We start from the raw sequence: 12229 nt of genomic DNA on the forward strand, positions 1-12229 counted from the left end.
CCTCGGGACCCGCAGGCCCGCTGCGCCCCGCCACCCCCCGGGCCCGACCTGCGCCGCCGCGGGCGCCGACACCTGCCGAGGGAGGCTGGGCGGCGCCTGGGCCCCGCGGCGTCCGCCCTGCGCCGCGGGTGGGAGATCAAAGGCGGGACGGCGGCGCCCAGAGCTTCTGAGAGCCGCGCGGATCTGAGCGCGCACCGCGGCCGCTCTCGGCTGCGGACGCGATGAGGGACGACGGGGTCGCGCAAGCAATGCCAGCTCCTCGCCAAGTCCCGGAGGACGTAGGGGCGCCCCCGGCGCCGGCCCTCCCCCCCCCCCCCGCCCTCCACCGGCCTGGCCGCGCGTGCCTGGGTCGCCGTGGCTGCCGGGTGCCCGCGTGTGGCCAATCCATTGGGAGGCCCTGGGGTTGCTGCGACTGGTGTGGGCCCGGGCGGGGGGCTGGGCTGCCGAAGGCCCGGGCGGCAGCAGGTGCCCCGCCGACCACTGGCCCGGCAGCAGGCCCGGTCGGTGTTCTACGAGCGCCTGGGTGCGCGTTTGAATGCGGCGCCTCCGGGCGTCGGAACCCTCTCGCGTGCGCGCACGTGTGCGTGTCGATGCGCTCGCGCGCCAGTGCATGCGTGTGCCAGCGCGTGTTCTCCCACGCGCGGATCGCCGGTGGCGGCTCCTGGTTGCTCCTCTCCCCCGTGACCACTTAACCTCTTGCAGACGCTGCAGGTCAGGGCCCCTAGGCCTGTGGCTCCAGTGTCCCTCACGTTCATTGCATCCCGCACTGGCCTATTTTGCACATTTTGGAGAGGAAGATGGGGAGCAAACGGTGACTGTGGTCCCTGGCTTCCTTTGCCTCGCTAGCTTTGAGGCGAAGGTGTGTGTTACCTCCCACAGCCTTGACAACGGGAGAGCAGAGCTCCTGGCTGTGCAGTGGCTGATTCTAGTTTCCTCTCTCCCTCTCTCTCTCTCCCTCTCTCCCTCCCCCCCCCCCCCCGCCATATTCATCTATTTGAAAACACTCTTCAAAATGAAAATAGTTTTACAGAATGGCCTGTACTGGCGGTGATTTTAAAAACAATCTTCCAGGGGCGCCTGGGTGGCTCAGTCGGTTATGCGACCGACTTCGGCCCAGGCCATGATCTCACGGTTCCTGGGTTCCAGCGCTGCGCTGGGCTCTGTGCTGACAGCTCAGAGCCTGGAGGCTGCTTCCGATTCTCTCTCTCCCTCTCCCACTCTGTCTCTCTCTCTCTCAAAAATAAATACACATTAAAAAAATAAATAAGTAAAATAATGAAAACAATCTTCCACCACCGGTCCCCTTCCTCCAGCTCCAGACAAGTGTCTGTCTCAGTGCCCTGGGCAGGGAGCTCAGCCGGAGGAGACCTGGGGCTGAGGCTGGTTGGGCAGCACATCTGGGTCTGGCGAAAGGCTCTGCGGGAGGCTGAGGCCCCATGGTGCGCTTGATAAATATGGATCCCCGATTATTTCTAATTATGTTGAATGTGTGTGCAAGGGGATCAGAGTTTCCAAGTCTAGCTAAGACGTGGGGACATCCAAGGGCTCTTTTTCTGTTGAAACAGATGGATTGAAAGAAGACGGGGTTGGTACAAAAGGATTCAGTTTTAGGAGTTGTTTTGTTTTGTTTTGCTTTGTTTCTTTTTGACTAATACCAAGTGAATCTCTTTCCATTGTGAAGAAACAATGTCCTTTACAATGATGAGTGTTTTCCAATCCTTTCAGCTGCTCATCCCAGACCAGGAATGTGTCTAGATGATACAGAAAGTGAACTCCAGCCTGGGGCCAGGTTGGGAGCCCAGAGCAGGGAGTCTGGTGAACTGGGTATCAGAAAGGACCAGGGTGGAGTGAGGTGAGCCAAGATTCCTGTTGGTCTTTCTGTTTTGGGCACAGAGCTCCTAAAACCCTTGGAATTTCCCAAGAAAATAGAGCCATAAAGGTGTCTTTTGTGATGCTAATGAAGTGACTTTGCATCAATGTAGGGGGCTGGTTGCCAGGAGCGCCACCCTTGTCATTAGGAGGTTGGAACTTTCAGTCCCTCTGGGAGATCCCCTCACTCCCAAGGGAGGGGAAAGGAGCTGGAGGTTGAGCACAAGGACCAATGGCCAATGATTTAATCCATCGCGCCTGTGTAATGAAACCTCCTTTGAAACCTCAGGGGGCGGGGTTCAGAGAGCCTCAGGCTCCTGGACTGGTGGAGAGCCGGGGGAATGTGTTACCACACAGGGCTGGAGCTCTGTGCCTTTTCCCAGACCTCACCTGGGCATCTCTTCTTCTGGCCCTTTCTGAGTTACATCCTATTAGAATAACCCAGTGACCTGGCACGTCAAATGTTTCTCTGAGTTCAGTGAGCCACTCTAGCAAATTAATTGAAACTAGGGAGCAGGTCCCTCCAATCTATAGCCTCATGGTCAGAAGCTCAGGTGACCAGCAGATTCCCAATAGGGAGATCACTGGCTAGGTCAGCTGGGTCTGACCCTCTAGCACTTTTCTAAAAGATGGTTTATCAGCCTACGACTAGAGAGATTACCTCTAAAAAAAAAAAAAATAGCATATTCAGAAACCAGAAAGGGACATTTTTGATGTAAGATGCTTGAAATTCCCAAAGTGAAAGATTAGGACAGGGCCTGTGTCTTGTGGATTGTCTCAAGTTTAGAGCTCACCCTGGAGTCTGACTTCGCACCATCTAGGAAATCAGGAGATACCGGAGGAACCACTCTTGCAGAACGGTTGGCCAGGCCTAATGTAGCCCCGGCGTTTCCTCCAGAGGCCCAAGCAAGTCCTAGCTGGCCCCGAGCAAGTCAGACTGCTAGGGCCAACACGGTTTCACACTCTTGGTCGGTGGGCCCAGGGGTCCTTCACAAGCCTGAGCGCTTCAGTATCTGATTCCAAAGTGGATTCTGTTACTGGCTACACTCCAGAATCTGGTCTCCTCTCTCGCTTTGAGACTCTACTCTTAGAAAAAAGCAGAAGGAAAATGGGGAGCCAATGAGACAGACAAGGTGAGATTCCTAAACTCAAAACATGGCATTTATAAGTTCCTTTCCGGGGCGCCTGGGTGGCGCAGTCGGTTGGGCGTCCGACTTCAGCCAGGTCACGATCTCGCGCTCCGTGAGTTCGAGCCCCGCGTCGGGCTCTGGGCTGATGGCTCAGAGCCTGGAGCCTGTTTCCGGTTCTGTGTCTCCCTCTCTCTCTGCCCCTCCCCCGTTCATGCTCTGTCTCTCTCTGTCCCAAAAATAAATAAACGTTGAAAAAAAAAAAATTTATAAGTTCCTTTCCCTTTACTAGTAAACACACGGAAATGAGCTCAAATATTAGATCGTTATATAAAATATAACTACTTAGTATTAAATTGTTCTTTATGACAGGCGGATAATCAGTATTTTTTTAAATTTACATCCAAAGTAGTTATATATTAGCATATAGTGCAACGATGATTTCAGGAGGAGATTCCTTAGTGCCCCTTCCCCATTTAGCCCATCCCCCCTTCCACACCCCCTCCCGTGACCCTCAGTTTGTTCTCCATCTTTATGAGTCTCTTCTGTTTTGTCCCCCTCCCTGCTTTTATATTATTTTTGTTTCCCTTCCCTTACGTTCATCTGTTTTGTGTCTCAAAGTCCTCATGTGAGTGAGGTCATATGGTATTTTAATCATTATTATACATAGATTAGTTGTTCTTATTATCGGTAATTAACATACAGGCCCCATGAGTCTGTCCCCAATCACCATTGCCAAAGTTACTCATAAGGTAACAGGTGTCGGAGGATGAGTCCTTGGAAACCTCAGGAAATAAGATTCAGCGCTGTTCGCTCAGGTCGTCTGGCCCATACTCACCCTGACTCCTGCTACTCGTATTTTCTTCTAACGAATACAAGGGTAAAACGAATACCGACGTTTGGGGGGGGGGTTGCTGTAGATGCGTAAGACGACACCCCGCAATGTCACAGGAGACGGTTTCTGTTTGCTCACGGACCTGTACCCTGGCTGGTTACCCAGTGGTGGGGACCAGGCCCGCAGACCTTGGCCGCACTGTCATGGGTTTTGCCAACAGGGAGAAGGCCACGGGGACGTGAAGGCGGAGATTTCCACGGTGTCTCTACATGCCGAGGAACGTCCAGGATGGCCAGACATCCCTGAGACGCGAGGGGAGCGGCGGGAGCGGATTCTCTTTCACAGCCTCAGGGGGAACCAGCCGTGGTCACAGCCCAAGCTTGGACTGCTGGCTTCCGGAAGCATGGGCCCACACACGCCTGTTTGAGCCGCCAGTCTGTGGTGCTGGGTAACAGCAGCCCCAGCCGGCTAGCATCATCAGTGAGGCTTCTGTGGACCAGGAAGGAATTCTAACACGAACATCCGTTCGTGATCGTCTTCATCCCGAGGCCTAACTGACCAGGCCACCCCTGAATCCCGCCTACGACCTCAGAGGCGCAGGCCCTCCCCAAGGAAGCGTTTCCAGGTCATGCAGCCTGGAAGGAATCGGCTGCTCCCCCAACACCCGCAGGTGGCCCCCTCCTGCAGGGACCCCCAGGTTGGGGCCCAGTGACGGCCTTGAGAAGGCTCCCGGGGTGGCGGCCCTCCACCTGTTCTGCCTGAGCAATTTCCCAGAGGCTACCAAAATCCAGATTCCCAGGCCCCATCGCTAGAGACTGACGTCGAGGGTGTGGGGTGGGACCTGGGCACCGGCATTTGGGAGAGCTCCTCAGAGGACTCTATGAGCAGCCCAGGCTGAGGTGGAACCTACCAGGCAGCCCCTCGGGATGGAGGGCCGGGAGGGGACAGCCAGGGGCCTCCCTGAGCGTTAGGGGGAGAGTTGTACAACGAGGCTGGGCCCAGGTTCTGAGATGGCATGCTGCTGGTGAGGGGATCTCACCTTGAAATGATTTATCCGTGTGTGTGACAGAGTGTGCGTGCACGTGGAAGGGTGTGCAATGGGAGTTCGGCTTGAGTGCTCACACGTGTGTGTTGTGTCCCTCTGTCATCTCTCCGAGGACCCACCACGGCGGCCCTTTCTCCATTGAGCTTGTAACTCAGTGGGAAAGACAAACATTGAACAAGTATTTTCAAGAATAGTTGCGTCTTATGAAGAAATACAAGGAGCGAGTGGTTGCATCTCATCCTACTTGTGTGTGGGCGAAGACGTCAGTTAATGCGGGCTGCTTTGGAATTATTTTGCCAATACGTGATAACGCTTTTTAATGTAATTATATGGGTCTTTCTTATTTAAAAAAAAAAAAATTTAATGTCTTATTTATTTTTGAGAGAGAGAGTGGGGGGTGGTGAGAGGATCCGAAGAGGGCTCTGTGCTGACAGCAGAGAGCCTGATCGAGGCCAAGCTGGATCGCAGGAAACTTGAACCCGGAGCTGGTGACCTGAGCTGAAGTCAGACGCTCAGCGGACCTGTGGGTCCTTCTTATTTAAGTTTGTAGCTCGCTCGCCCCTAGTGTTGATGGGTAAGCTTGTCATTCCTCTCTGCATTTCCTCAACCGGGAAGTGCATTTTTCCCAAGTTAACGTTTCTTAAGTCGGGTTTGTGTCTTACAGCCTCCCTGAATATTTCACAGGCCAGGGCGGGCCTCCTCCGTTCTTCTGCTCTGTCCTCCTTCATCTCCAGGAACTAGAACAAAGCCCTGGTCAGTCGTGCTTGGGCTCCCGCGGACGGTGTCCTGGAGGAGAGTGTGTCTGGCATTTCTCACAGACAGTCCTGATTCTGCTCCGTTTGATGTGGAAACCAGCTATCCACATGCTTTTCTGAGCAACTTCTGACGTCACTGAAGTTTCTCCTGTTTTGTCACGTGGGGCAGGTGAGGGCTTCTTTTCTGATGGTTTTAGAGTGCCCATTCTCCCCGTAACTGCTCCACTGGGTGAGTTTATCGTTTGTTACTGAGCATTTGGTCGTCACGACCAATGAGTGTTTGACAAATGAGTAGGTTATTCTCTGTATTCTTCACTTCCATTTTGTCCCCTCTCTTTTCAAGATTCCATGTTCTTGTTTCAGGGGAAGCAGGTCCTTTCCTGGAGAGGAGGTGCCAAGAGTTTCAAGAACCTTTCTTCTGGCTCCTGAGGGAGGGCATGTTGAAAACCCTTAAAAACATAAAGTTGAACAAAAATCAAAATGGCGGCACTAATGCTTCGGCGAGTTGGATTTTAAACTAAGTGAACTTTTTCCCCTTCTGCACACCTCCCCTCCCTCCCTGGCCCTTTGTTTCTGGAACCCGACGGCACCCTGAGGGAGGCACCTACAGCGATCCTGTCCAAATGGGCTAGATCAGCATCTCCCCCTAAAGACGCCCCGCCCCCACCTCCAGGCAAGCTGCAGGTGTTTGAAGGCCACAGCCTGCAGCAGCCTCCTTTGCCCCACAAGGCCACAAAGCTATTGTTCCTCTTTACCCCGAATGAGGTCTTCCAGTTATATTTTGGCTCCGAAGCACAGAGGCTGGTTTTTGACACGTGTCCACGTAGACACTACTCCCGAGTCTCCCAGGTGCTGTTTCCCCTACGCTGTTGTGCAGGACTTCCTGTGCTCGCTCCCAGCCGGGTTCAAGACCACCGTCTCAGCTCAGGCAGGAGCTGTCCACACTGGCGGCTGCCGGCGGCCGGCTGATAGGGTCCTCTGTGTCCTCTTCAGCAGCCATCATGGCGGATGTCATCTGGCTCCTTCTGGGACACTTGCTTCTCCTGGGTCCGCTCCGCTCTCCGTGAGGCCTCCGCCAAGCAGCCGTCTGCTCTCCTGCAGGGCTCCGAATCATTCTAGGACATGCAAGCGTTCCTTCCCAAAGGCCACCGCTGCTAATGTTTTCCTCATTTCCGCCTCTGGTTTTGCCAGCGGATTCCAGGGAGCTCAGTTCACACACGCCCTGTTCCCGGCCAGCTCCTTCTTTGCCCCGTCCTCCTGGGGGATGCTCATCTGAGTTTTCCGAACGGATGAGGAGGGCCATGGCACAGGGTTCCAAGAGGTCACTTAGGGTGTCATAGGATCAGAGTCGGGGAAGGACTGCACATGGCCGGGCGAGACAGGGAGAGAGGAACACGAGCTCACTGATCAAGAAACACGTGTCAGATGGCGGTGGCCCCCACAAGCACGTGACAATGGGGTTGTGGAAAAATGGACCATGTTAAGTTCATCTAAGAGATAGCGTTGGCGGAAGTCGGTAGGTAGGCGATGGCTCAAATGAAAGCAATTTAAGAGTAATCTCAAGACATTATAAATAAGTAATTCACTGCCAGGACAGAGAACACCGAATGCAGAGCAGAGGTCTGGATTTTATGATCTAGTAAAATTTCCAAATGAAAACTCCAAAAGAAAACCAACTTCCAGTTGCCAGGCTTCCATTTTTTGAAGGTAACGTATAGACATATGGCCAGTGCATTGTCTCATAATTAAGAATGCTCTTTAAGTTGAATGCCTTTAACTCAAAGGGGTGCTCATTATGTTGACCTGGGTGTTCTTATTCACCATTAACCATCCCCGGTCTGTAAACAGTTAGAAAAACGAATTCATGATGGGCAGAAGGTACTCAGTCAGTACTCAGTACTCAGCATGACTCTCCACAGTGCTGTGATCTGACAGAGGCCAGAACGTTCAGGGAGTATCTGGGAAGTGTGTGAGAAAAGAGAGCGGAAGGAATCCCACATGGAAGAGAGATCATTGCTGAAGGCGTTCCGGAGGTGCCCTGTGCTTGCCATTGCTTCCCTGGATCCTGCTTCCTCCGAAGGAACCTCCCCAGCCTACATCCTGGAATCTTCTGGAAGTGGAAACGATGAAAATGGCATGTCTGCCCCCACGTGTGAGAGGAACGAGGCCACACGCCACACCTTGGCTGAGCGCCTCCTACCTCTGCGCCGGACTCCGTCCTTCCTCTGCAGGCTCCGTGCGCCAGGGCCCGGAGTCCCCAGAGCTGGGGCCACCTGCCACCGTCAGAGCGTCTAGAAGCCCGAAGCAGCCGGTTCTCGCTCTAGCAGTAAAATGGCAGCTGGGTTGGCAAAGAAAATGGAGCGGCCTAACCAAACACCTGCACGGCCTGAAAGGCGCCCAGACCCTAAAATACAAACCCCGAGGCCCACCCGAGCCTCCTCCACATGTACTTATTGTCCCCACGGTTACATCCGCAAGGTTCTCAGACATTGAATTTACTCTTCCCACCAATTCCCGCCCTGTTTTGAAGGCACTTCCAGAGGGACCAGCAATATCAAGGGCACACGCTCCCAAGAGGGGGGAGGGATAGGAGGGGTCACCAGGCCCAGCGTCTTCTTCCAAACTCCCAACTGAGTCAGTGACCCCCTTCTTGGGGACACCGAGTGGCAGACGGTGTGGAGATGAGCCCAAGCGTTCTAGTTCCTAGAGCTTCCCAGAGCGTGCTACTTGTTGAGCGGGAGGAAACAGGAAGTGAGGGGAAGGGGCGTGCCCTTGGACAGTGTGGAAAGGAAAAGCGAGTTCCAACTTGCTCTTCTCTCGAGGAGTTTCTTCTTAAGTAGCCCTCATTCCTGGAACGTGTCCTTGTACCAACAGTGCAGGGAGAGGGCGCGTCACGTGAGGCTGTTCTCGACACAGCGACCGGGAAGTTGTTCCTAGAAGGTCGTAGGAAAGACGAAAACAACGTGAGCCTTGAGGAGGCCCCAACAGAGGCGAAAATATCCAGAACATTGCTTTCCCACTGCCGCGTGGTGAGGAGCCATTCTTTTCTTCCCAAACTGTAACGGACACATTTTTTTTTTAGTGCAATAAGAATGAATTACTAGAACAATGAAATGAAGCAGACATACGACACAATCCTCATTTCTTAAATTCATCGATTTAGGTGATATTAAGTGCCTCTGTCGAACTGCTTAGAATGCTTCTAGCTGCGAGTCCCTGCATTTTGCTCATCAAAGAGCAGTAAACATCAGCCCGCCCCTGCTGACTGGTCTGGAAAGCACTATGGCAGGTGTGGTCTATCCTGGAAGGGATCCCGTATCCACCCGTGGGCTGGCCTGGGGTCCACTGGGTGGCGGCACTGAGCGAGGTGCCCATGGCTGATACACCACCCCCAGTGCTTTCCCTCTTGTTTCCCTTTATAAAAATCTGTTTTCTTCTTTTCCATTTTCCTTCCTTTGTCCTTTCTTCCTTTGCCCCCAGTTCTCTTTATTTTTCGCCCTCCTCGGAGAAGCACAGGTCTTGGTGTTTTTTCAGGATGTGTCTGGCTATGCCTTCTGTCACTAATTCTGCCTGGAATATCCTAAGTATAGACTTGTTCTTCAGCTTTGGAAAGATCTAGATACATATGGGTTTATTATTTGGGAGATACGGTATTACACGAGCAGTGTTTAGCGCTAAAATAAGTACACAGAGTTTGGACGACTATTGACGTTACCAAAGACTATGATGATTATTGAAGAAGACAGCATGCGCGCATATGTATGTATAACTAAATGAGGTTAATAAAACGAGCATGTTTCCGATTTTTCGTAATATTTTCAAGAAGCAGAAGGCGAAGAAGGAGCAGAAAAGCAAAGTGAAATTCTCCTAAAATTTGACCCTATGGATGAGGGACTCTGCTTTATGTACATTTAGTACTATTTTATTTGTAACTTTGAAGATCAGAGACTGAAGCCAAAATCCCTTTGAAAAGTTGAAAGTAAATACCGTAGTAAAGATGAGAAGGATAGGTGAGGAGAGAAAAGTGACAAGATTTTGAATATATAGAAAAAAACCTAGGGGGAGGGTAGCAACAGAAAAATGAAAATCAGAAGGCATGGGTGTGACAAGAGAAGACACAGAAAAGTACGTGAACACCTAAAATACATTAAATTTGCTTATTAGAAAACAAAGTATTGGGGCGCCTGGGTGGCGCAGTCGGTTAAGCGTCCGACTTCAGCCAGGTCACGATCTCACGGTCCGTGAGTTCGAGCCCCGCGTCAGGCTCTGGGCTGATGGCTCAGAGCCTGGAGCCTGCTTCTGATTCTGTGTCTCCCTCTCTCTCTGCCCCTCCCCCGTTCATGCTCTGTCTCTCTCTGTCCCAAAAATAAATAAACGTTGAAAAAAAAAAAAAATTTTAAAAAAAAAGAAAACAAAGTATTAACCCTTGAAACTAAAGGAACGTGGTGTGTCAACTATAATTAAATAAACAACAAAGTCTTAGATTTTGTTATGGAAGTAAAATTCCATCACACAGTTTTCAGAGAACACCTATACTGCAAAGGAAAACTGAAATAGTAAATTAATTGTTCAGTTAATATCAAATTAAAATATTTGCGGGTTGCCGGGGTGGCTCAGTTGGTTGAGCATCTGACTTTGGCTCAGGTCATGGTCTGACAGTTTGTGAGCTCGAGCCCCATGTCGGCCTTCACACTGATGGTGCAGAGCCTCCTTGGGATTCTCTCTCTCTCTCTCTCTGCCTCTTTCCTACTCGTGCTCTCTCCATCTCAAAACGAGTAAAAACAAACTTTAAAAAAATTAAAATATTTGTCAGGTAAATATAGTAAGACGGAGAATGCCAGGACGGGACCGTGGCCATGTTGCCTAACTTCCAGGAGCCTTCATTTTCCTGTCTTTGTAATGGACACAATAAAGGAAGCACCTACTTCAGGTTGATAAGAAGACAAGATAAGTTAATATTTATAAAAGATCTAGAACAATGCCTGGAATATAGAAATAGCTGTATAAGTTCAGGAAAAATTCAATATAAATGAAATTTAATGCATTTAAACGAAAAATAATACATATTCCTTTGGAAAAAAGTGGAAACACATAGTGGCAGTATCCGATCAGCCAAGACCATATCCAACGTGAGCATCAACATTCCCCTTGCTCCAAATTTTCTTCCAAGTCCCGTTGACTTACACGGGAAATAATTCTAGTGATCCTTCCAGAATAAAGATGCTATCTCTTGGACAGAATTTAGCATTTCTGCGGACTGAACACCAAGAACTGCATAGCAAATCTGTGGTGACCAATCTGGTTCGTTCCTCCCATGTCACGTCTCCTTTCTAAATACTTCAATAAGCGGAAACACCGCCCATCGGGCTCCCGAAACTCGTAGGAGAAGAGAACCAGTCTTTCTCTTTGCAAAACAATCTGGGAAGAGTGGATCATTTTCAGAGATAAAGAATCTCATCTAAGCACTGGGTGTTGTATGGAAACCAATTTGATGATAAATTTCATATTAAAAAAAACAAATAAAATTTAAAAAGAGAAAAAAAAAAGAATCTCATCTACACTGTCACCAACACCCTAGTTTGTGCTGCGCTTGATGCCCTGGGACAGATTCAGATGGAAAACGCTGCCATGTACCGCTAATTAGCATCCCGACTCCATTCCTGAGCAATTTTCGTTCAGCTGTCTCGCTCTGTCTTCATGAGATGAACAAAACCCAAGTTCCCATATTATGAAATTCCAAATCAGTAACCACGTGATAACTGTGTTACAGAGTAAGACCGGAGTATTTATGACCACATTCTTAATGTTTCACAGGCCCACTATTTGTCACCAGAATCTAGACGTTTCCACTGATTCCTAATAACTGAACAATCATCCCTTTCGGGGAATCCGAATTCGCGATTTTTACCGAGCAGCGCCCTGGGTAGTGTCACCACAATCTGGAATTTGAAAAAAACAAACAACCAAATATATAGCAAGACAAATCTTGTGAATTCCAGCTGCCTCAAACACTTGGAGGCCCCTGCCGGCAGGGACAGACACGCCGTGAAGCATTCATGTGGACAGCGAAAAGTCACTTTGCCGAAGAAACCGCCGTCCAGATGGTCTTGGGCGACACCATCATTTCCTGCTGTGTTTTTACATCATGAGGGTATCACAAACGCCTTTTGAGGACAGGTCATCGCGTCCTAGCCACTAACCCAGCTTTCTTCTCTTCCTGCTACCCCGCCTCACAGCATCACCTCCGGCTCACTCTGTGTCTCTCCCGCTCACGGGCCCCGCACACGGGAGGCTTCCATATATCAGCTGCCTGCACGATGGAACAGGCCCACGTTCAAGTTTCGTCCACCTTTTAGGATTCTCAAGAGAAATCCGTGATGCTCGGTCTCCTGGGCAGTTACAGAGGAGCTGACACCTTCCAGCCTGTCCTGAAAAACTCCATACTTCGAGGCGGAAAGTACGAGCCCTTACCCTGTATTTGGCCCGCAGATTGTTGGAAGGATGACATTCCTCTTCTGCCCAGAGCTGGAGTGGCCAGCAGAGAAGACGTGTCTTCCCAGGGGGAAAGCTTGTTAACAGCGGACACCCAGCCCCGTGT

Source organism: Lynx rufus, unplaced genomic scaffold (assembly GCF_022079265.1).
Source record: "Lynx rufus isolate CCGP_SWC_20201006 ecotype Redwood Valley unplaced genomic scaffold, mLynRuf1.p SCAF_1, whole genome shotgun sequence".
In the NCBI taxonomy this organism is placed as follows: Eukaryota; Metazoa; Chordata; class Mammalia; order Carnivora; family Felidae; genus Lynx; species Lynx rufus.